Source organism: Mus caroli, unplaced genomic scaffold, assembly GCF_978045245.1.
Source record: "Mus caroli unplaced genomic scaffold, Mus_caroli_1 scaffold_2, whole genome shotgun sequence".
Classification (NCBI taxonomy): Eukaryota; Metazoa; Chordata; class Mammalia; order Rodentia; family Muridae; genus Mus; species Mus caroli.
In genome coordinates this window covers 47,266,064-47,289,719 of record NW_028227257.1, presented here as the reverse complement: position 1 = coordinate 47,289,719, position 23,656 = coordinate 47,266,064, and the positions used below count along the sequence as shown (strand labels likewise).

Below are 23,656 nucleotides of genomic sequence, written 5' to 3'. Positions count from 1 at the left end.
TTGAATCCCAGTGGTATAATCATGTTTCCATCACAGGGGGTGGCTAGAGCCACCTTGAGTGGTGGATCCTAGTGGGAAGAGTCATCCCACTGCAAAGGGGACACCTTGTGCTCCTCAGAGAATCATCCAGGTGTCAACCTGCTACCAACCTCTGCATTTCTCCAGACAGCCTGCTGTGGAACCTGTGCTTCTTTGGTACATGACAGTGACCTCATTCTCCTGAGTGTCTTGAACACTTCAACAGGTCTTCAGGGATAATCTGATCAGGGAATGTGGCCGCAGCTCAAGAATAGAACATTTATTTACCACATAAAAGGGCCTACGTTCAATCTCTGAAACCAAAAGGAAAAAGTTGTCATAGTAGCGTATATCTGAAAGAGCTATATATTCTTAGCACTCAGAGGGTTGAGGCAGGAGCCAGCTGGAGCTAAATAATGAGACCATGTTTAAAAATTTTTTTTGATAAAAAAGAGATAGTTCTATGTAAGAGACTGTGGTAGGACACTTCTTACTTAGCATGCATGCACATATAAGGGCCATTCAATCTCAAGTACACAATACATGTATACCACACACACATATGTATTACACATTATACCTATTTATATGTGAACCATATCTTTTCTTATGTACAATACTTATGTAAAGCATTGATAGAAATAACAAAACCATCAGAAATTTGGGTGTTCTCTTCTTTTTCTTCTTTTCATGTATGTGTGGTATGTGTATGCAATTTGTATATGTGCTTGCATGTGCATGGGTGTGCAGGCACACATGAAACCCCAAAGCTAATGTTAAGAATCTTCCTCAGTTGTGCTTTCACCTGAGTGTTTGGAAGCACAATCTTTCAATCAAACCCCCGAGCTCCCCGTTTGGCTAAGCTTGATAACCAGCTTGCTCCAAGGTTCCTGGGTCTGTCTTCCAAGGGTGGGATTATATGCAAGCTGTCACTCCCATTTGGCATTTACATGGGTTATGGAGATTGGAACTCTGGTCTTCTTGCTTGTATGCAAGTGCCTTAACCACTGAACTATCTCCTCAACCCACATTAAAAACAAGAACAAACAACAAAACAGGTAACAGATTAGTAGTCCTGACTAACCTTGGATTACCTATAATAGATCAGGCTGGCCTAGAACTTGTGAGAATCTTCTCTCTGCTAAGGTAACACCTTATCCAGGTTAGACAGAGTTTCCTCCTCCTCACTCTGTGTTGGTTTTGGATTCGGTGTGGCTAAGGATGAACTTGCACAGTTCTGGATTACAGGTATCTACCACCATGCCCAATTTCCGCAATGCTGGGAATTAAACCCAGGGATTCATGAATGCTAAGCAAGCACTCTACCAACTGAACTACAGCTTCAGCCCTACATCTCATTTGTGTTTGTCGGTACTGAGAAATTTTCTAGATCAAAATTGTAGTGTCTCTTCATCAAAAAAAGAATGCATTTTCCCTAAAAGTAGAAACAAAATTCAACTCAGAAGCCAAAGCGAAAACTGACTAATTTGGTGAATCAAAAGACACACAAAAAATGAATTTAAAAGGCAAGTCAAGGAGTTAGTTGGAAATGGTGGTGCACACATTTAATCTCAGTACTACAGAGGCAGAGGTAAGGGTATATCTGAGTTTGAAGTCAACTTTGTCTATATAGTTCTAGGCTACCAGGCTACACAGTGAGACTCTGTCTAAAAAAATAAAATAAAAAAGAAGGAGTTTTAAAAAACTAAGCTTAAAGATATAGATTTATTGTTATTAATATCATCTCCAATACCTAGAAGGTTATACACTGTTGGTAGAACTGAAAACTGGCAGAGCCTTTGACAAGAGAGTTTGGTTGTGTATGTCAGTACTTTAAGGACATGACACAGCACTTTCGAGTTTTGTGATCTAGTCCAAAGATATAGTTACTTGTATAAACAAAGGGCCAAGTACAAGATGTGGTGTGAGTCACAGGCTACAGGCAGCACAACACCTTGCCTGGGAGAGTGCCTACGTAAGCTATGATTCACCTATTTTATTGACAACATTTAACACCTACAAAGATTTGAGCAGACCCAGAAGCAGCCACAAGACGAAACTTGGCACAAAGATAAACAATGAGGACTATCGGTGCTGAAATCATGTTCTGAATGTCCTGGTTATTAGGCCCTGGTGAAAATGGTAAGACTGTGTAAGAATCTATGGCAGTGTACACTGTTGGTCCCAGCACTTAAGGCAGGCAAGTGCCTGTGACTTGGACTACACAGTGAGACTCTGCCTCAGCAATAAATGAATAAACACAGTTCATTAAAAGAAACAAGTTGTCGGTGGGAAATAGGAGGGCCAGGATGTTCAAAGCCATCCTTGGCTATATTGGGAAATCTAGACCAACTTGACTCAAAGGAAATCCTGTTTCAAAGAAAAAGAAAAACAAACTTTTGCATACCAAGCACAGAGTCAAGGCTTTAACATTAAAAATAACGCATGTGGGTTTGGGGAGATGATATAGTGGGTAAAGTATTGGCTCTGCAAATGACAGCACCCGAGTTGGAATTCTCAGGACCTACAGTAAGTTGGATTTTGTCTGTAATCCTAGTGTCCCTGTGATGAGATGGGAAGTAGAGGCACAAGAATCCTTGGAAGCTCCTAGGTCAGCCAGTCTGACACACAGCTGGAAACAAGAGACCCTGTCTTAAACATGGTGGAAGGTGAGGAACACAACCTAAGATTGTTCTCTGATCTGCACAATTGCACCATGGCACACACATGCCTGCACTCACACACCCAAATAGGTATACATTCATCATATGTATATATTCATATACGCATATACAAAAATTACCTATTGCATGACTATACAGGCATAAAATATACCTTGTTAATGACAGTGTTCTTTGAAATTTGTTTTTTTATTAGACATTTTCTTCATTTACATTTCAAAGGCTATCCCCAAAATCCCCTATCCCCTCCCCCTGCCCTGCTTCCAACCCACCCACTCCCACTTCCTGGCCCTGGCATTCCCCTGTACTGGGGCATACGATCTTCGCAAGACCAAGGGCCTCTCCTCCCATTGATGGCCTACTAGGCCATCCTCTGCTACATATGCAACTAGAGACACAGTTCTGGGAGGTACTGGTTAGTTCATATTGTTGTTCCTCCTATAGGGTTGCAGATCCCTTCAGCTCCTTGGGTATTTCCTCTAGCTCCTTCATTAGGGGCCCTGTGATTCATCCAATAGATGACTGTGAGCATCCACTTCTGTATTTGCCAGACACTGGCATAGCCTCATAAGAGATAGCTATATCAGGGTCCTGTCAGTAAAATCTTTCTTGTTTGTTGTTTTTTTTTTTTTTTGTTTGTTTTTTTTCTTTTTTTTTTTTATTATTATTATTTTTTTATTACATATTTTCCTCAATTACATTTCCAATACTATCCCAAAAGTCCCCCATAGCGCCCCCCACTTCCCTACCCACCCATTCCCATTCTTTTGGCCCTGGCATTCCCCTATATTGGGGCATATAAAGTTTGCAAGTCCAATGGGCCTCTCTTTCCATTGATGGCCGACTAGGCCATCTTTCGATACATATGCAGCTAGAGACAAGAGCTCCAGGGTTCTGGTTAGTACATCATGTTGTTCCAACAATAGGGTTGCAGATCCCTTTAGCTCCTTGGGTACTTTCTCTAGCTTCTCCATTGGGAGCCCTGTGATACATCCAATAGCTGACTGTGAACATCCACTCCTGTGTTTGCTAGGCCCCGGCATCGTCTCACAAGAGACAGCTATATTTGGGTCCTTTCAGCAAGATCTTACTAGTGTATGCAATGGTGTCAGCGTTTAGAAGCTGATTATGGGACGGATCCCTGGATACAGCAGTCTCTAAATGGTCCATCCTTTCATCACAGCTACGAACTTTGTCTCTGTAACTCCTTCCCTGGGTGTTTTGTTCCCAATTCTAAGAAGGTGCACAATGTCCACACTTTGGTCTTCATTCTTCTTGAGTTTCATGCGTTTATCAAATTGTATCTTATACCTTGGGTATCCTAAGTTTTGGGCTAATATCCACTTATCAATGAATACATATTGTGTGAGATCTTTTGTGATTGTGTTACTTCACTCAAGATGATGCCCTCCAGGTCCATCCATTTGGCTAGGAATTTCATAAATTCATTCTTTTTAATAGCTGAGTAGTACTCCATTGTGTAAATGTACCATAATTTCTGTATCCATTCCTCTGTTGAGGGACATCTGGGTTCTTTCCAGCTTCTGGCTATTATAAATAGGGCTGCTATGAACATAGTGGAGCATGTGTCCTTTTTACCGGTTGGGACATCTTCTGGATATATGCCCAGGAGAGGTATTGCTGGATCCTCCGGTAGTACTATGTCCAATTTTCTGAGGAACCGCCAGACTGATTTCCAGAGTGGTTGTACAAGCTTGCAATCCCACCAACAATGGAGGAGTGTTCCACTTTCTCCACATCCTCGCCAGCATCTGCTGTCACCTGAATTTTTGATCTTAGCCATTCTGACTGGTGTGAGGTGGAATCTCAGGGTTGTTTTGATTTGCATTTCCCTGATGATTAAGGATGTTGAACATTTTTTCAGGTGCTTCTCTGCCATTTGGTATTCCTCAGGTGAGAATTCTTTGTTCAGTTCTGAGCCCCATTTTTTAATGGGGTTATTTGACTTTCTGGAGTCCACCTTCTTGAGTTCTTTATATATATTGGATATTAGTCCCTTATCTGATTTAGGATAGGTGAAGATCCTTTCCCAATCTGTTGGTGGTTTTTTTGTCTTATTGATGGTGTCTTTAGCCTTGCAGAAGCTTTGCAGTTTCATGAGGTCCCACTTGTCAATTCTCGATCTTACAGCACAAGCCATTACTGTTCTATTCAGGAATTTTTCCCCTGTGCCCATATCTTCAAGGCTTTTCCCCACTTTCTCCTCTATAAGTTTCAGTGTCTCTGGTTTTATGTGAAGTTCCTTGATCCACTTAGACTTGACCTTAGTACAAGGAGATAGGAATGGATCGATTTGCATTCTTCTACATGTTAACAACCAGTTGTGCCAGCACCATTTGTTGAAAATGCTGTCTTTCTTCCACTGGATGTTTTTAGCTCCCTTGTCGAAGATCAAGTGACCATAGGTTTGTGGGTTCATTTCTGGGTCTTCAATTCTATTCCATTGGTCTATTTGTCTGTCACTATACCAGTACCATGCAGTTTTTATCACAATTGCTCTGTAGTAGAGCTTTAGGTCCGGCATGGTGATTCCACCAGAGGTTCTTTTATCCTTGAGAAGAGTTTTTGCTATCCTAGGTTTTTTGTTATTCCAGATGAATTTGCAGATTGCACTTTCTAATTCATTGAAGAATTGATTTGGAATTTTGATGGGGATTGCATTGAATCTGTAGATTGCTTTTGGCAAGATAGCCATTTTTACAATGTTGATCCTGCCAATCCATGAGCATGGGAGATCTTTCCATCTTCTGAGATCTTCTTTAATTTCTTTCTTCAGAGACTTGAAGTTTTTATTATACAGATCTTTCACTTCCTTAGTTAGAGTCACGCCAAGATATTTTATATTATTTGTGACTATTGAGAAGGGTGTTGTTTCCCTAATTTCTTTCTCAGCCTGTTTATTCTTTGTGTAGAGAAAGGCCATTGATTTGTTTGAGTTAATTTTATATCCAGCTACTTCACCGAAGCTGTTTATCAGGCTTAGGAGTTCTCTGGTGGAATTTTTAGGGTCACTTATATATACTATCATATCATCTGCAAAAAGTGATATTTTGACTTCATCTTTTCCAATTTGTATCCCTTTGATCTCCTTTTGTTGTCGAATTGCTCTGGCTAGGACTTCAAGTACAATGTTGAATAGGTATGGAGAAAGTGGACAGCCTTGTCTAGTCCCTGATTTTAGAGGGATTGCTTCAAGCTTCTCACCATTTACTTTGATGTTGGCTACTGGTTTGCTGTAGATTGCTTTTATCATGTTTAGGTATGGGCCTTGAATTCCTGATCTTTCCAAGACTTTTATCATGAATGGGTGTTGGATCTTGTCAAATGCTTTTTCCGCATCTAACGAGATGACCATGTGGTTTTTGTCTTTGAGTTTGTTTATATACTGGATTACGTTGATGGATTTCCGTATATTGAACCATCCCTGCATCCCTGGGATGAAACCTACTTGGTCAGGATGGATGATTGTTTTGATGTGTTCTTGGATTCGGTTAGCAAGAACTTTATTGAGGATTTTTGCATCAATATTCATAAGGGATATTGGTCTGAAGTTTTCTATCTTTGTTGGGTCTTTTTGTGGTTTAGGTATCAGAGTAATTGTGGCTTCATAGAATGAGTTGGGTAGAGTACCTTCTGTTTCTATTTTGTGGAATAGTTTGTGAAGAACTGGGATTAGATCTTCTTTGAAGGTCTGATAGAACTCTGCACTAAACCCATCTGGTCCTGGGCTTTTTTTAGTTGGGAGACTATTAATGACTGCTTCTATTTCTTTGGGGGATATAGGGCTGTTTAGATCATTAACCTGATCTTGATTCAGCTTTGGTACCTGGTATCTGTCTAGGAACTTGTCCATTTCATCCAGGTTCTCCAGTTTTGTTGAGTATAGCCTTTGGTAGAAGGATCTGATGGTGTTTTGGATGTCTTCAGGATCTGTTGTTATGTCTCCTTTCTCATTTCTGATTTTGTTAATTAGGATGCTTTCCCTGTGCCCTCTAGTGAGTCTGGCTAAGGGTTTATCTATCTTGTTGATTTTCTCAAAGAACCAGCTCCTTGATTGGTTGATTCTTTGAATAGTTTTTCTTGTTTCCACTTGGTTGATTTCACCCCTGAGTTTGATTATTTCCTGCCGTCTACTCCTCTTGGGTGAATTTGCTTCCTTTTGTTCTAGTGCTTTTAGGTGTGTTGTTAAGCTGCTAATGTGTGCTCTCTCTAGTTTCCTTTTGGAGGCACTCAGAGCTATGAGTTTTCCTCTTAAAAATGCTTTAATTGCGTCCCATAAGTTTGGGTACGTTGTGGCTTCATTTTCATTGAACTCTAAAAAGTCCTTAATTTCTTTCTTTATTCCTTCCTTGACCAAGGTATCATTGAGAAGAGTGTTGTTCAGTTTCCACGTGAAGGTTGGCTTTCTATTATTTATTTTGTTATTGAAGATCAGCCTTAGTCCATGGTGATCTGATAGGATGCATGGGACAATTTCAATATTTTTATATCTGTTGAGGCCTGTTTTGTGACCAATTATGTGGTCAATTTTGGAGAAGGTACCATGAGGTGCTGAGAAGAAGGTATATCCTTTTGTTTTAGGATAGAATGTTCTGTAGATATCTGCCAGATCCATTTGATTCATAATTTCTGTTAGTTTCACTGTGTCCCTGTTTAGTTTCTGTTTCCATGATCTGTCCATTGGTGAAAGTGGTGTGTTGAAGTCTCCCACTATTATTGTATGAGGTGCAATGTGTGCTTTGAGCTTTACTAAAGTTTCTTTAATGAATGTGGCTGCCTTTGTATTTGGAGCATAGATATTCAGGATTGATAGTTCCTCTTGGAGGATTTTACCTTTGATGAGTATGAAGTGTCCCTCCCTGTCTTTTTTAATGACTTTGGGTTGGAAGTCAATCTTATCAGATATTAGAATGGCTACTCCAGCTTGTTTCTTCATGCCATTTGCTTGGAAGATTGTTTTCCAGCCTTTCATTCTGAGGTAGTGTCTATCCTTTTCTCTGAGATGAGTTTCCTGTAAGCAGCAAAATGTTGGGTCTTGTTTGTGTAGCCAGTTTGTTAGTCTATGTCTTTTTATCGGGGAGTTGAGTCCATTGATATTAAGAGATATTAAGGAAAAGTAATTGTTGTTTCCTGTTATTTTTGATGTTAAAGTTGGCATTTTGTTCTTGTGGCTGTCTTCTTTTAGGTTTGTTGAGGGATTACCTTCTTGTTGTTTCTAGGGCGTGGTTCCTGTCCTTGTATTGGTTTTTTTCTGTTATTATCCTTTGAAGGGCTGGATTCGTGGAGAGATAATGTGTGAATTTGGTTTTGTCGTGGAATACTTTGGTTTCTCCATCTATGTTAATTGAGAGTTTGGCTGGGTATAGTAGCCTGGGCTGGAATTTGTGTTCTTTTAGTGTCTGTATAACATCCGTCCAGGATCTTCTGGCTTTCATAGTCTCTGGTGAAAAATCTGGTGTAATTCTGATAGGCTTGCCTTTATATGTTACTTGGCCTTTTTCTCTTACTGCTTTTAGTATTCTATCTTTATTTAGAGCATTTGTTGCTCTGATTATTATGTGTCGGGAGGTATTTCTTTTCTGGTCCAGTCTATTTGGAGTTCTGTAGGCTTCTTGTATGTTCATGGGCATCTCTTACTTTAGATTTGGGAAGTTTTCTTCTATAATTTTGTTGAAGATGTTTGCTGGTCCTTTGAGTTGAAAATCTTCATTCTCATCCACTCCTATTATCCGTAGGTTTGGTCTTCTCATTATGTCCTGTATTTCTTGGATGTTTTGAGTTAGGATCTTTTTGCATTTTCCATTTTCCTTGATTGTTGTGCCGATGTTCTCTATGGAATCTTCTGCACCTGAGATTCTCTCTTCCATCTCTTGTATTCTGTTGCTGATGCTCGTATCTATGGTTCCAGATTTCTTTCCTAGGGTTTCTATCTCCAGTGTTGCCTCATTTTGGGTTTTCTTTATTGTGTCTACTTCCCTTTTTAGGTCTAGTATGGTTTTGTTCATTTCCATCATCTGTTTGGATGTGTTTTCCTGTTTTTCTGTAAGGACTTCTACCTGTTTGATTATGTTATCATGTTTTTCTTTAAGGATTTGTAACTCTTTAGCAGTGTTCTCCTGCCATTCTTTAAGGGATTTTTGTGCTTCCTCTTTATTGTCTTCTGCCTTTTTATCAGTGTTCTCCTGCATTTCTTTAAGTGTGTTATTAAAGTCCTTCTTGAAGTCCTCTATCATCATCAGGAGATATGCTTTTAAATCCGTGTCTAGCTTTTCCGGTGTGTTGGGGTGCCCTGGACTGGGCGAAGTGGGGGTGCTGGGTTCTGATGATGGTGAGTGGTCTTGGTTCCTGTTAGTAAGATTATTACGTTTACCTTTCGCCATCTGGTAATCTCTGGGGTTAGTTGTTATCGTTGTCACTATTTAAAGATTGGAGCAGAAGCTGTGTTCCACTCACCAGCAGTCTCTAAATCCTGCGGCGGGGGTCGTGGGTAGCTGACGGTACCCCGGTGCTGGTCCAGCCGGAAGAGGCCTGTGGTCCTACTCAGGCCGTTTTTCTGCTTCCCTAACTAATGCAGTCTCTGGTCCCGCGTGCAATTGGATTGGAGCAGAAGCTGTGTTCCACTCTCCAGAAGTCTTAAGATCCTGTGGTGGGTGTTATGGGTAGCTGGTGAGTGTCAGCTGACCCTGCGCCCCAGCTGCCCAGGTGCTTTTCTGACCGGAAGAGGGTTGTGGCCCTATGTAGGCCGGATTTCTCTCTCCCCAACCAGAGCAGTCTCAGGTCCCGCGTGATTGGACTGGAGCAGAAGCTGTGTTCCACTCACCAGCAGTCCCAAAATCCTGTGGCGGGGGTCGTGGGTAGCTGGCGGGTGTCAGGCAACCCTGCGCTCCCGCTACCCTGGCGCTGATCCGGCCGGGTGAGGCCTGTAGCCCTACTCAGGCCGGTTACTGCTTCCCTAACTAATGCAGTCTCAGGTCCCGCGCAATTGGATTGGAGCAGAAGCTGTGTTCCACTCACCAGCAGTCCCAAAATCCTGCGGCGGGGGTCGTGGGTAGCTGGCGGGTGTCAGGCAACCCTGCGCTCCCGCTACCCTGGCGCTGATCCGGCCGGGTGAGGCCTGTGGCCCTACTCAGGCCGGTTTCTGCTTCCCTAACTAATGCAGTCTCAGGTCCCGCGCAATTGGATTGGAGCAGAAGCTGTGTTCCACTCACCAGCAGTCCCAAAATCCTGTGGCGGGGGTCGTGGGTAGCTGGCGGGTGTCAGGCAACCCTGCGCTCCCGCTACCCCGGCGCTGATCCAGCCGGATGAGGCCTGTGGTCCTCTGTTGTTTTTTTTAAAGATAGGGCTTTACTATGTACCACAGCCAGCCAGGTGACTTCAAATGACAATCCTCTGCCTCGGTCACCTGAATGGTAAGATTATGTTATGTAGTTCCCACAGTGTTCCTTTCAGAGGAAGGGGGTTATGTTGGGAGGATAATAGATTCTACAGATGTCTTGTATTTTTATAGAGCAGCAAATGCAACATTCATAAACACAATCAAAAGCAATATATATCCCCCACTTTGAAACAAGTTCTCCCCTATAGTTGGCCTTGAACTCACTGTGCAGTTTGGAATTATGGAAATCCCTCTGCTTTAACATGCCAGGTGATTGGGTTACAGATGAATACCACCATATCTGACTGCAATGAAAATATTTTTAAAAACCCCCACATAATAACCATACACATGTATGTACATCTGCATACGTTCACACCCACATTTGCATACCTTCACAGCTGGGTCTTAGGCAAAGTAATAAATACAAGGTTGGTTCTAGGCTCTAAGATAGAGAATGGCAAACAGGCTAATGTCTTGTACCTATTTTTTTGCCCACATAGTCAACTTCCTCAGCAATATGGAAGCAAACAATTTGCTTAGGGCTTAGTCACAAGGATGATGTATAAACATTGGTCTTGGTTGTACACAGCCATCATCTCAGTCCTGAGGGAGTTGAGAGATAGGCAGATAGGTCTTGAGTTCCAGGGCAGCCTGGACTACATACAGAGACCCTATCTCAAAAGCTCAGAGCTGGGATGCAGCTTAGAGACTGAGCATGTGCCGGCATGTATGAGGCTCTCTGAGTGTGTTCTCCAGCACCTGCAGTAACAGTGATAAAAGCAATGTCCTGCTTAGCACTCACCTTCTAACCCAGCCCAGGCCCAGGTTTCTCCTGCTCTCATCACAGTCCTCCTCATTGTATTGTCTATTTCCCACTGTCTCCAGGCACAGAGGACAGACCCAAGTCGGCTATTCCTATAGAATCTGTGTCTTTGGAGTTGATCTGGTGAAGCGCAAGAATGGTCCATCCTGTGCAACTAACCTTGGGTCTCAGATATTACTCTTGTGTTAGATTTAACCAATTTAAACAGCTTTAACACAATAGCTTCTCATGTGATGTAATTTTTTTATTTATTAATTTATTATATGTAAGTACATTGTAGCTGTCTTCAGACATTCCAGAAGAAGGCATCAGATCTCATTATAGATGGTTGTGAACCACCATGTGGTTGCTGGGATTTGAACTCAGGACCTTTAGAAGAGCTGTCAGTGCTCTTACCCACTGAGCCATCTCACCAGCCCCACTAATTTTTTTTTAATTTAAGAAATAAGTAAAACTGCAAAGACAGCTAACAATGCTGTCTCTCTCCTGTCAGATTTTTCTCTTCAACTTCTTTTCATAGACATTTTAGCCTCCTGAGCATAGTAAAGTCCCAGGTCTGCCCACACTCATGTGTGCTTCATTCAGGTCCTGGCAGAGACAACAGAAAGAGAAGACTGTTTAATAAAGGCTTCCCACAAACATAGAGACTGCAACAAGGGAACGTATGATAAGTATGAAATCTTTCCAGTAGCAGCAAGCAAAATGCAGAACCCAGAAAGGCCCGCCACTGTAGGAGGTCTCAAAAGATGACTCTTCATCTGGCAGCATTGCTAGCCTTCTTTTTTTTTTTTTTAGTTTTTCGAGACAGGGTTTCTCTGTATAGTCCTGGCTGTCCTGGAACTCACATTGTAGACCGGGCTGGCCTCAAACTCAGAAATCCACCTGCCTCTGCCTCCTAAGTGCTGGGATTAAAGGCGTGTGCTACCACCACCTGGCTGCTCGTCACAGAATTAGCACTGCTTCTGCCCACAAAGCCAGGCACTGTTACAAGAGGAGGAGGCCAGAGCACACCGGTCTCACTCTTTCCCTCACTCTAAAGTCCTTCCGACCTATGTGTTCTGTCAAATAAAACAGACTAAAGGAAGAGGCAGAATCCAGGCAAGGTGACACACACCTGTAACCCCAGCTTCCCAGGAAGCAGAGGCAGGGGGATTGAAAGGAACCAGGAGCACAAGGCCATCCTAAACAACATGCTGTGATAGAGCCAGGCAGGAAAGCTCATTACCTTAGCACTCGAGAGGTGGAGGCTGGAGTGGAGGATCACGAGTTTGAGGTCAGCTTGGGCTATAAGTCTCATCTCTTTAAGAGATAAAGGCAGAAGAAAGGGAGGTGTTGCTGATTCCCATAAAGCTTCTGAGGCCAGAGTGTTGGGGTTCAGGAGTCACCCCACAAACCACACAAACATTGATCTCAGTTAGACAGGGATGGTTTATTGAGTGTACACCTCAAGACTGGCCCATCAGGGTCACCGCCTAGACTTAGGAGCTAAGGCTGGACCTTGAACAATTCTCAGGGCCAGCTTATAAAGGAACAAAACACAATGAACTCATACATAACATGGCAGGCTGGTTGGCCCCAACTCAAGCTATTTTGCCTAACTAGACAGAATGGTTCTAACAGATCTTTATTCTGACTGGTCCTAGGTGGAGCTTATAGTCATGCAATTTTGTAAAATTAACATACAGAACCTAACAAGGTATGTGGTCAGCATGACTCAACTCCAAGTCAAACTATTTTTCCGCGTCAATGACTGCAGGCATGGAACAAAATGGCTACGGCTGTGCGAGGGGTCAGGCCTCAACACAAAGGTAGGTAGAGAATAGGGAAATTTGTGTTTGCAACAGAAGGTATTGTTTTTGTTTTGCAAATTGATGTGTATCACATTTACTCTTGGCTTTTCCAGCTTACTTTCTTCATCCCAGGGTGTGTGTGTGTGTGTGTGTGTGTGTGTGTTGGTAAAGCCAAGGATTAGCCTCATACCTCAAGCAGTGATAGAGGCAAGGGCTCCATCACCAATGAGTTGCTTTCTTTCTACTCTTTGAGACCAGATCTCAGGAAATTGCCAAGGATAGCCTTGAACTTACTCAGTATCCAAGGCTGGCTTTGATACTTTAAATGTTCTGTGTATCCCTGCCAAGTAGGTGGAATGAGAGCCTGTATCACCATCCTCAGCACCACTTCATTGTTGACATTTATCTGTGCTGAAAACCTCACTGCTAATGCACATGTCCATCTTTTCTCTGCCCTCAAATGTCTTCATTTCACTCTCCTAAACAGGCTTATGTGCACACAGCCCAATTCATATGTGCAAGAATCTTATTTGAGTGCACATGTACATACGTACACTTATGCATATACACAAGCACACATACAAATCTGTATATACATATTTACATATATGTGCATGTTTCCATTCATCTTTCCTCTCTGTAAAATTCTTTCTTTTTTCTGGATTTGGTTTATTTATTTATTTTTATTAAATATTTTCTTTATTTACATTTCAAATGTTATCCCCTTTCCTAGTTCCCCCCCCCCGAAAATCCCCTATCCTCTCCCCCCTCCCCCTGCTCCCCAACATACTCACTCCAGCTTCCTGGCCCAGGCATTCCCCTATACTGGGGCATAGAACCTTCACAGAACCAAGGGCCTTTCCTCCCATTAATAACCCACTAGGCCATCCTCTGCTACATATGCAGACTAACTAGAGGGCACAGGGACAGTATCCTAATTAACAAAATCAGAAATGAAAAGGGAGACATAACAACAGAAACTGAGGAAAGCCAAAAAAAATCATCAGCCTACAACAAAAGTCTATACTCAACAAAACTGGAAAACCTGGATGAAATGGACAATTTTCTAACAGATACCAGGTACCAAAGTTAAGTCAGGATCAGATTAACAATCTAAACAGTCCCATATTCCCTAAAGAAATAGAAACAGTCATTAATAGTCTCCCAACCAAAACAAAAGCCCAGGACTAGATGGGTTTAGTGCAGAGTTCTATCAGACCTTCAAAGAAGACCTAATTCCAATTCTCCTCAAACTATTCCACAAAATAGAAACAGTTCTGTGATTCTGAGATCCTGTGATGTTGAAATTCTGGGTGTGTCAGAGTTCTTGGCAGTCAAAGCTTCTTCTGAGACCCTCAGATACTGGTGTGACCAAGGTCCTCGGATCCTGGGATCCTGGGATCTTAAGATCCTGGGTGTGTTAGAGCGCCTAGAAGTGGTACCTCCTCTGGGGACTGCAGGGCTGTCCACTGAGTTTGAAACCAAGATAGACCAGCACTGATTGGAAGGAACCTGAGCCACTGGTCAGGCAGGGTTCCTGTGTCCTTGCTCCTGCTGGCCCCAGGTACTGCCAGTTCTGTTGGAACAGATGTTGTGCTCCACTCACCAGTGATCCTAAGATCTGGGCATGCTAGGTGCCTGGGGGGGGGGTGGAGAGTCCTCTGGGGACTGTGGGACTGTCCGCCCAGTTCTGGTCCAAGCATAAAATTGCTTTCTATTGTAATACTTCCAACCTTCCCTTCTCCAGTTGGGTGTAAAAGTCCTCATTTCTGATTCTCCTCTTGCACCGCCTTGCTATTATCTGACTCTCAAACCTTGCCAATGCAAAGGTTTTTAAACTGTATCCTTTTTATTTGCTTTCTCCCCTCAAGTGTGTTCTTAACATCCCCCTGCCTCACAAGCTCCAACAGTGGCTGTGAAACCCTGCCAAAGGCTGACCAGGAAGCACTTGAGAAAGCTGCTGGTGCAAGCCATGCCTTCACTTGGTTCCTCTGACCTCCAACTCATATTCCCTGATGCCAGAACACACACTAGGTGTTTCATGCCAATCCATTTCACAAGAAGAAACTCAAAACAGCCTCAGTCCCTTTCGTTTTCTTGTCTCATTGGAGGAATCCTGAGGAAGCCCAGGCACTTTTGGAATGAGCTCAATACATTTTTTTCCATGAGAGAAAAACAGTGGAACAGAGGGTGTTAGAAAGTTTGTGTTTGAAGTATTAAAAGGTATAAAATACCTCTCTCTGTGTGGGGTAGGGGATCCATAATTAGGGAAATGATGGTGATAATAAAGAGTGACCATCTCTAGGGAGATCAGTGAGAATTCCAGGTCTGAGGTGTCATGGGTGGGATACAGACTTATTGTCCTGTATAATTGATGTTATTCTTCATTTGGCCATCATCAAACAGAGAACCCGCTCGGATTAAAATGTCATTTACATGCTTTTGTCATCCTAGGACATTCTGTTTTACTTGCCACGTGAGGATTATTAACTATTCCCTCAGTGAGAATTCCCTCAGCTTAGGCTGCTGTGATGGAATAGATAGACAGGATAGCTTGTAAACACTAGACGTGAATTTCTCATAGTTCTCGACACTCAGAAGTCCAAGTGTGAAAGATCTGGTGTCTCGTGAAGAACAGCTTCCTTTTTTTTTTTTTTTTTTTTTTGGTTTTTTTTTTTTGGTTTTTTTTTTTTTTTTTTTTGAGACAAGGTTTCCCTGTATAGTCCTGGCTGTCCTGGAACTCACTCTGTAGACCAGGCTGGCCTCGAACTCAGAAATCCGCCTGCCTCTGCCTCCCGAGTGCTGGGATTAAAGGCGTGCGCCACCACCGCCCGGCTTTTTTTTTTTTAGACAGGGTTTCTCTGTGTAGCTCTGATTGTCTTGCTGGCTTTAATCTCAGAGATCTGCCTGCCTCTGCCTGCTGGGATTAAAGATATCCTATCCCCAACCCCATCCCCAGCCCCCAACTGAAATGTTGAATTTTTAACAAGTATCAAGCCATACAAAAGGAAAATCACCTTTCTAAACTTATGAAGTAAAAAATGCCAGGACAATGTGGCTGGAGAGGTGGCTTAGCGGTTAGCACTGGCTGCTCTTCTAGAGGACCCAGGTTCCATTCCTAGCACCCACATGACAACTCACAGTCAGTCATCTGTACCTCCAGTCCCAGAGTCTGGGAGGACACCGGACATAGAAGGTACACAAGCATACACACAGGCAAAATACCCATATACATATGTGATTCCTAATGTTGGGTTTTAAGTTTAAATTACTGTGCTTAAGAAATCTATAAAACAAAAATGCCTCTAACCTGTAAATTCTACTTGCCCAAAGGCAGAGAATTTCCTGGAGTGCTGGCTGCTGTTTGTTGTTAATGTAGGTAACAAACTGTGTGTCTTCACTTCCGTAAACAAGCTTGGTTGCCCCAACTGTAACTGGATGCATGCTTGATCACATATAAGATAGAAAATACATAGACAGGAAGCATGTCAAAATTTATTCAGACTAATGAGTCTCTAGGTGACCCCAGACCCAAAGCATATAAAATTAATAATTAATTAACATTTAAAAATTTATTTTTAACTAGTCAAGATTTTTATGTCTACAGAGGGAAGGCCAATATTTTCTGTTTATTTCCAGTAGCATTGCACACAATACCACCACTCCCCAGCCAAAAAGTAACTCTTTGCATTCTGCATAGCCAGTGGGCCATGCCCAGCCTTGTGGGGCTGGGCAGCAGGAACAGAACTGGTATTCTGTATTCCAGAAGTACCTGAAATCAGGAAGATCAGACCATCACTGCCATCCATGGCTCCCTCAGGCCAATGTTCTCCTCCTGAGTTCATACTCCCTTCAAAATCTGGTCTTGGCTGTCAGCAAACCTTGTGACATAAGGTGGTAGGCAGATTCTCATCTCCCTGGATGCTCTTCTCTCCTTCTGACCTCCATTCTGTACTCACAGTTTTAAATTACTGAAGCATTGACATCTCTTTCTTTTTTTTTTCCATCAGACCATTTCTATGTATTTATTCACTTATTTTTGAAATAGGATTTCACTCTTTCCCTCTAAGTAGCCTAGAACTCTTAGCTATCCTCCTGTCTCAGCCTTTGGAGAGCTGGGATACAGGCATGTTTCATCTAGCATGGCTGAGATTTTTAAATTTAGTTTTGTTATTATTTTGGTTTTTGAGACACAGTCTCTCTATGTAGCCTTGGCTCTTCTAGAACTCACTATGAATGCCAAAATGGTCCCAGACTCAGAGATCTGCCTGCCTCTGTTATGATTAAAGGTGTGTGCCACCCTAACCACCCAAGATTTTTTAATATAAGCAGTTCCTACTACTCTTTCAGTTGGAGAATCAGTAGTGAATGAAAGCTAGCTGATACCCTAGAAAAGAAGAACAGACAGCTATGTGTAAAAAACGTTAGAGGGAGCTGGGAATGTAGCTCATTGATTGAGTGCTTGCCTAGATAATTGTAGCCTCTGGGGTCGAACTCTGCAAGAACTGGATGTGGTGACACATACTTATAAAGTGAGCCTTGGAAAGGTGGAGGCAGGAGGGCCAGAAGGTCAAGGTCATCCTCAGCTATATAAGGACTTTGAGGCTAGCATTGGGCACATTAGACTTTGTTTCAAAACAAACAAGCATGGGCTGGAGAGATGGCTCAGCAGTTAAGAGCACTGACTGCTCTTCCAGAGGTCCTGAGTTCAATTCCTAGCAACCACACGGTGGCTCACAACCATCTGTAATGGGATCTGACGCCCCTCTTCTGGAGTGTCTGAAGAGAGCGGCAGTGTACTCACATACATAAAATAAATAAATAAATCTTAAAAAAAAAAAAAAACCCAGACAACAGGCACATATGAAAAACCTTTAGGGGGTGGGCTATATAGTGAGACCCTACCACAAAACAGACAAAGTAAAACAAAGTTCTACACAAAATACCTTAGGACAACCAGGGCAATACCAACACAGGCAATGACTGTGGTTTTGGTACCTGCACCCTTCGGGCCTTCAGCAGAAGCATGTCTACCAAGGGTCTTGTTGATGTTTTCCTCTGTCCTGATGACCATCTTGCCTTCCTTCTCGAATCGCAGCCAGACCAAGACTTCTGGGATCTTGTACGTTTGAAAGAACAGCTCATCATGGCTGATAATTGTGGGCTTAGATCTTTTAAAACCTACATTACTTAGGATTCTTAAATGCTTCAATCTCCTTTTTAGCCCACTGACCAGAGGTGGGGGAGAAAGAAGATAATGGGAAAAGGGGTTGTGGCCCTGTTTAGAAGTAGTTCCTTGGGGGAAATTCCACTAACAGGGGTCATGATTCCATAAATCTCTCTCACCTTTAATCTCCTCAACCTTATAAAACTTTTATGCAAATCTTTTAATCTCTCCAACCTGGTCAAACTTTTGTTCACACAAAGACCCCTCGCTGCATTCCCAGCATGAGCCAGTATGAAGCAAAGTTAGAGTTCATTAAAGGGTTTTTTTTTTGTTTGTTTGTTTGTTTTTAAAGCATAGATTTAAACACAGAGATGAAGACACTTCAGGAATGAATAGACAGTTGGCAGTGGCTTCTGAAGTTCTGGCTCACTGTGTTGTAGAGGAACCTTTGCTTTTTCAGTAAATGAGATCTTAGAGTGGTTCTGGGTATGCATTGGTAAAGTAAAACCCCAGGGCACCAGAATGGCAGAAGAAGTTAATATGTCTTTGCTGTAAACAAAGGTTAACTTTATTGTAACAGAGCACCAGATCTTAGTAGGCCCCCAGACCTGACATGACTGACACAGTAACTAGCATCCAGGCTGTAAAACTCAGCACACGGACAGCACCACCTGCCAAAACTGAAATATAGGCCCAATCCATCACAGTCCACAGTTCTGCAAAAGTCTCCAAATGTGCTAAGCGTGCTTTGTGGCTTCTGTAGTCCCTGCTTCGGCTAACCATTCTTGTTAACAAGTATGTCAACCCAGTTTTTGTGCTTAAAAGTTCATCCTGAGAAAGGGTCAGGGCTACTCTACTGGGATCCTGAGTACCCAGTGTGTTGCCAGATGGCTAATAAAGACTTCCTATTGGCTTAATCCCATGTCTGAACAGTCTTCTCTAATGAGATTCCAGAGACCAGAGCTTAAGACACTGGACGTCTAAGAGCCCCCTGGCGCAAGGAAGAGTGTGGTAGGCATGGAACTCCTATGGGGTGCACAACCTGGGATAGTCTAGGTCCCCATGGCTCCCTTTCATCAATTGCTGCTTAACGTTGTGGGGGAGTCTGACACCTCTACTCTCAAAGGAAACAAATGAGAAAGTTGCCTGGTCTGTTACCTCCGGGAAGTAAGTCTTGTCAAGGTGCCTTCTGTTTGGACACATAGGAGATAGTGGCTTCTGATCCAGGGTTCAGGAACCATGTGAGACATCACTGGATCCCTTATCACTGGATTCTGTTAGGTGTAATGAATGTGTGTGGTCACTTCTGGTTGTCTTTACTCTCTCTGACTGTGTGTGTGTGTGTGTGCATACTATTAGTTTTATATGGTTTTATCAGTTTTTTTTTGTGTGTTTTTTTTTCATGTGTTTTGAAAGACCTCTGAAGGGAGACCCTCACTCAAGTCTCAGGATAATAGCGGACCACCAAGAACTCACGAGAGATCAAACTTGATGCAAACCACACGAGGCTGTATTCCGGGAAAGCCAGAGCTCTGGGGATGACTCATATCCTATGTGGGGGTAGAGGAGTCGACCCTGAGGGGAGAGGGGTCCCAGTTTTTATAGGTCCTGAAGGGGGAAAGGAGAAGGAGGGAGTAGGGGATTTCCAGATCTAAACAAATGTCTATTCTAAAATGATTGATTTCTCAAGAAATAGGTATGGGAGGGAAACAAGGAAAGAGTCTAATGAAGGTGCAGTAACTCCAGATTGGCCCCGACTGTGGTTGCTGGGGAGATTTTCCGACTCTATCCTAGCAACCAATATCACAAACACCTGGCAGTGAGGTGCAGTAGTGGGCACACACCTGGGCTCAAGGAACAGTCAGAACTTTGGCAGACACACGGGTTCAAGGAGTGGCCAGAGCATTGTGCGCCTCTCTTTTTCTAAATCAGTGAAGCTAGTTCTACTAACAATGAAATCTATTTTGCCAATTTCAGGGTTTCTGTGACTTTTACATTCTGTCAGGATCTTACATTCCCCATTTCTTCTAGTTACTAGTTCTAATCTTAGAACTAGACTGCAATCTCTTCAAGGTTCTGCAGAGACTGGTATTGTTGTCTTAGTACTAACAGCTGGATGGCACCTATCTTTTCTCTAACAAAGGTTACCAATTTATTAAGAATTAGCGGGCCACATGTCAGCAGTACGAGCAAAATTATTAGAGGGCCCATCAGAGTAAAAATGATGGTGATCAACCAAGGGGATTTATTGTTCAGGAGCTCACTTTATGTGAAAGGCATGAATCTAAGCAGAGATGCCTTCTACTTTGACAGCAGTGGGGGTGGTCAGCAGCATGATGTAGGGGCCTTTTTAACAAGGTTCTAGATTCCCAGCTTGATGTCGTCAGACGAGAATTGCATCGCCCACCTGGAACTGGTGTGGTACCATTAAATCTCCTGGTTCATAACCCTCCTTGAGCTGCTCCCAGGAGGTGTTTCTGACCACTTCTAGGGCTTTCATGCATGTAAACAATGAAGGACCAAGGTTAAATTCTAGAGGATCTAACACTCTCCCCACTTCAGTGAGAGGGGGAGCATTCCCCACCCCCATCCCCCGTACAGGATTTCATATGGAGTGAGCTTAAATTTTCCTGGTGTGTTCCTGATGCGGAACAAGGCAAAGGGAAGGACGGCTGTCCAGTCATTCCCGCCAGTCTCTAAGGTCAATTTAGTCAAGTTCTCTTTTAGAGTTCTAATCATCCTTTCTACCTGTTCTGAACTCTGGGGTCTATAAGCACAATGTAATTTCTAATCAATCCCCAGTTGGATGACCAGTCCCTGACTTACCTGGGCAACAAAGGCGGGTCCGTTGTCAGACCCTATTACCTTAGGTATTCTGAACCGTGGAAAAATGTCTTCTAGTATCTTCTTAACCACAACATTGGCAGTTTCTTTTTTCATTGGGTAGGCCTCCACTCATCCTGAAAAGGTATCTATGTACCAGTTTGGAACACCTGGCCACGGCTGGTCAGTCAGCAACAGACTCTGGTAGTGGGTCATTCAGGCGTTTGTAATGCTTTCAAGAGAGTGGGGGGCTACCACAGTTATTTGCTGTCCCAAAGTTAACTTGTCAGCATCCTTAACGAGTAAGGCTACTGTAGCAATGGTCTTTAAACATGTGGGCCATCCACTGGCCACTGGGTCCAGCTTCTTAGACAAATATGCCACGGGCCTCTTCCACAGCCCTAGAGCCTGAGTAAGAACTCCTCTGACCACCCCCACCCTCTCATCAACATAGAGGATGAAGGGTTTGGTTAGATCTGGCAATGCTGAGGCTGGTGCAGTCAGTGGGGCCTCCTTAATATTTTCAAAGGCTTTCTGATGTTCTGATACCCATCTGAATTCTCCACTTTCCTTGGTCAGGGGATACAGGGGGGCAGCCAGTGTTGTAAACCCAGGCATCCAAAGTCTGCAGAACCCAGCAGTGCCCAAGAATTCTCTCACCTGTCTTGGAGTAGCCAGTGCCGGTACTTGAGTCACAGTCCTTTTTCTTTGCAATAGGGACATTGGTCCTTCTCTAAAGTCTTCTGGATGGGTCTTCTTCCTCCAGGTCTAGGTTCCCTGTTGCCCAGGTACCCTGTCTGTCTATTCTCAGGCCTGTTCCTTTTTTTATGCTCCCCTACTACTGCGGCCAAAATCCTGCTTAAGTTTCTCTCCTATCTTTTATACCTTTTATTCTCCCTCTCTTCTTCTTTTCTTCTGTCTCTCTCTTGTGATACATCTTTTCTGCCTCCTTGACTAAGTCTTGTAAAGCCATGGCATGTAATCCTTCTAGTCTCTGTAACTTTTTCTTAATATCTGATGCTAATTGCCCTATAAAAGCCATAACAACCGCGGCTTGTTAACTCTAAGAGGTCAGGCCAAAAGGAGTATAGTGTCTATAAGCTTCCATCAATCAGGATCTTTCAGTTTCTATCACTTCTGTTTCCCTGTATTGACCCATGGCTTTCTCTTGTGTAAGAACCCCCTGGCTCAAGCCCTGTTCCCTCTCCTGTTGGGGTCCTGAATCCTTTTGCCTATGCCAGGTTGCCCAAAGAACTGCACCCTAAAACAAAACATCTCTATGAGTCCATCCTACTCCTGGAGTGGGAGTACTTACTTGTATTGTTGCTTGCTCCTGCTTATGGTCAGGGTCAGGGTCAGGATCAGTCCCTATGTGGGGATGGAAATGGGCTGGGCTTCTCATCTAGGTTCCCTGCCATCTAAGCAGGTGAGGGATTTCTGCACTCTGCTATAAGCAGCCCCAGGAAAGGGGGAAGGTTCCCTTGGGGTGAGTCTGAAGGATAAGAGAGTGCTGCTCCTTTCTCTTTCATGATTTATGTCTTCTTTTCAGTCACTGATCATTACAATTGGAAAACTCAAAACCCACAATTCTCCAAAAAAAGAAAAGAGAAGAGAAAGAGATAGGAAAAAAGATAGAAAAAAAGAAAACCCACCCCTAGGCTGGGCAGGGGAATCACTGACAGTGGACTCTGGACTGAACAAATTTTCCTTCCTGCCCAACACTGACAGAGAATGTAAAAATTTTACTAGATCCTGTTTTAAAGGATTGAAGTCAGCTACTTAAAGGTATATGTAGGTCCTAGTTGCTGGAGGTAGTTCAAAGGGTGTTTAACAGAAGAACTGACTGGGACAAGAACTCTTGCATATATTGAAAGTCACTGTCACCTTTTCTGATGATGAGACACAGACTTAGAGATACCCAACAAAATGTTGATATGTTACCTTCTGTCAGAAGAATATCTCCTCGCTGGAAGTCCTGCCGTCAATCAAAAGATACAGTTGGACTATCTCTCAGCCTAACATAAAAGATTCCCAAGGGCATGGGCAGAAACCAAGCCCCCAGGACTGGCCCAACACAAAGCAACCCAGGATGTCGTTGAGGGGTTCCTCTGAGGGATACCAGAACTCCAGCTAACTAATGACTATGTGACTGACCCAGTAGCAGGCCCTATTCCTGGACCACCCTCCAGTCCACTTTGAGAAAGCCACCACCATCAGTCCTGCCACTCTCTTGCCTGGTGACAATGTGCAGGTGCTCATCCATGACCTTCATGAGGTAAAAGGTGAAATCAGGTATGTGAGAGCTGCAGTTGTTAATTCAACTAGAACCGTTTGGGCCCACACCTGGTACCCAGTGAGTAGGACTGATTGATCTGATCAAGGCTCTCAGGGGGGAAAAGTAATGTCCACCACCAAATACATAGACAGTCGGTGTGCTTTAATTACTGGGCGTATCCATAGTGTGGTCGATTAAAAATGGGGGATGGGGAGGTGCTTCTTATCCACTGGTGTATTAGTCAGAGTTCTCCAGAGTCACAGGATTTATGGATGTCTGTGTATATTGAGGTAATTTATTGTGATGACTTAAAGCCTGTAGTCCAATTAACCCAACAATGGTCAGCTGTGAATGGGAAGTCCAAGAATCTAGTAGTTGCTCAGTCCCATGTGGTCTTCAGTAGAAGTAGCTTCCAACAGATGTGCTGGCTAGTAAGTGCAAGCAGGTGAAGAAGTGTATCTTCCAAAGTCTTCCAATGTCATGTAGGCCTCCAGCAGAAGGTGTGTCCTGGATTAAAGGTGTGTACCACCATGCCTGGATCTGGGTCTTACTTGTCCCAAACTGACCTTGAACTCAGTGATCTCCTTGCTTCAGTCTCCTGGGATTAAAGGCATGTACTACCTTGCCTGAACCTAAACTTTTCATGGCCACTATGCCTCAAGATCTCCATGCCAAGATGC

The 23,656-nt window shown here is 43.2% G+C and overlaps 1 protein-coding gene across 1 annotated transcript in view; it reads left to right on the top strand.

The window, feature by feature from the left end:
- Window positions 1-22,973: 22,973 nt before the first annotated feature.
- Shld1 (shieldin complex subunit 1) overlaps window positions 22,974-23,656 on the top strand; it is a 131,597-nt gene continuing 130,914 nt past the window's right edge. The window contains exon 1 of the mRNA XM_085833950.1: window positions 22,974-22,993. The gene's annotated coding sequence lies outside the window, so the exon portion shown is untranslated. The remainder of the gene's footprint in view (window positions 22,994-23,656) is intronic.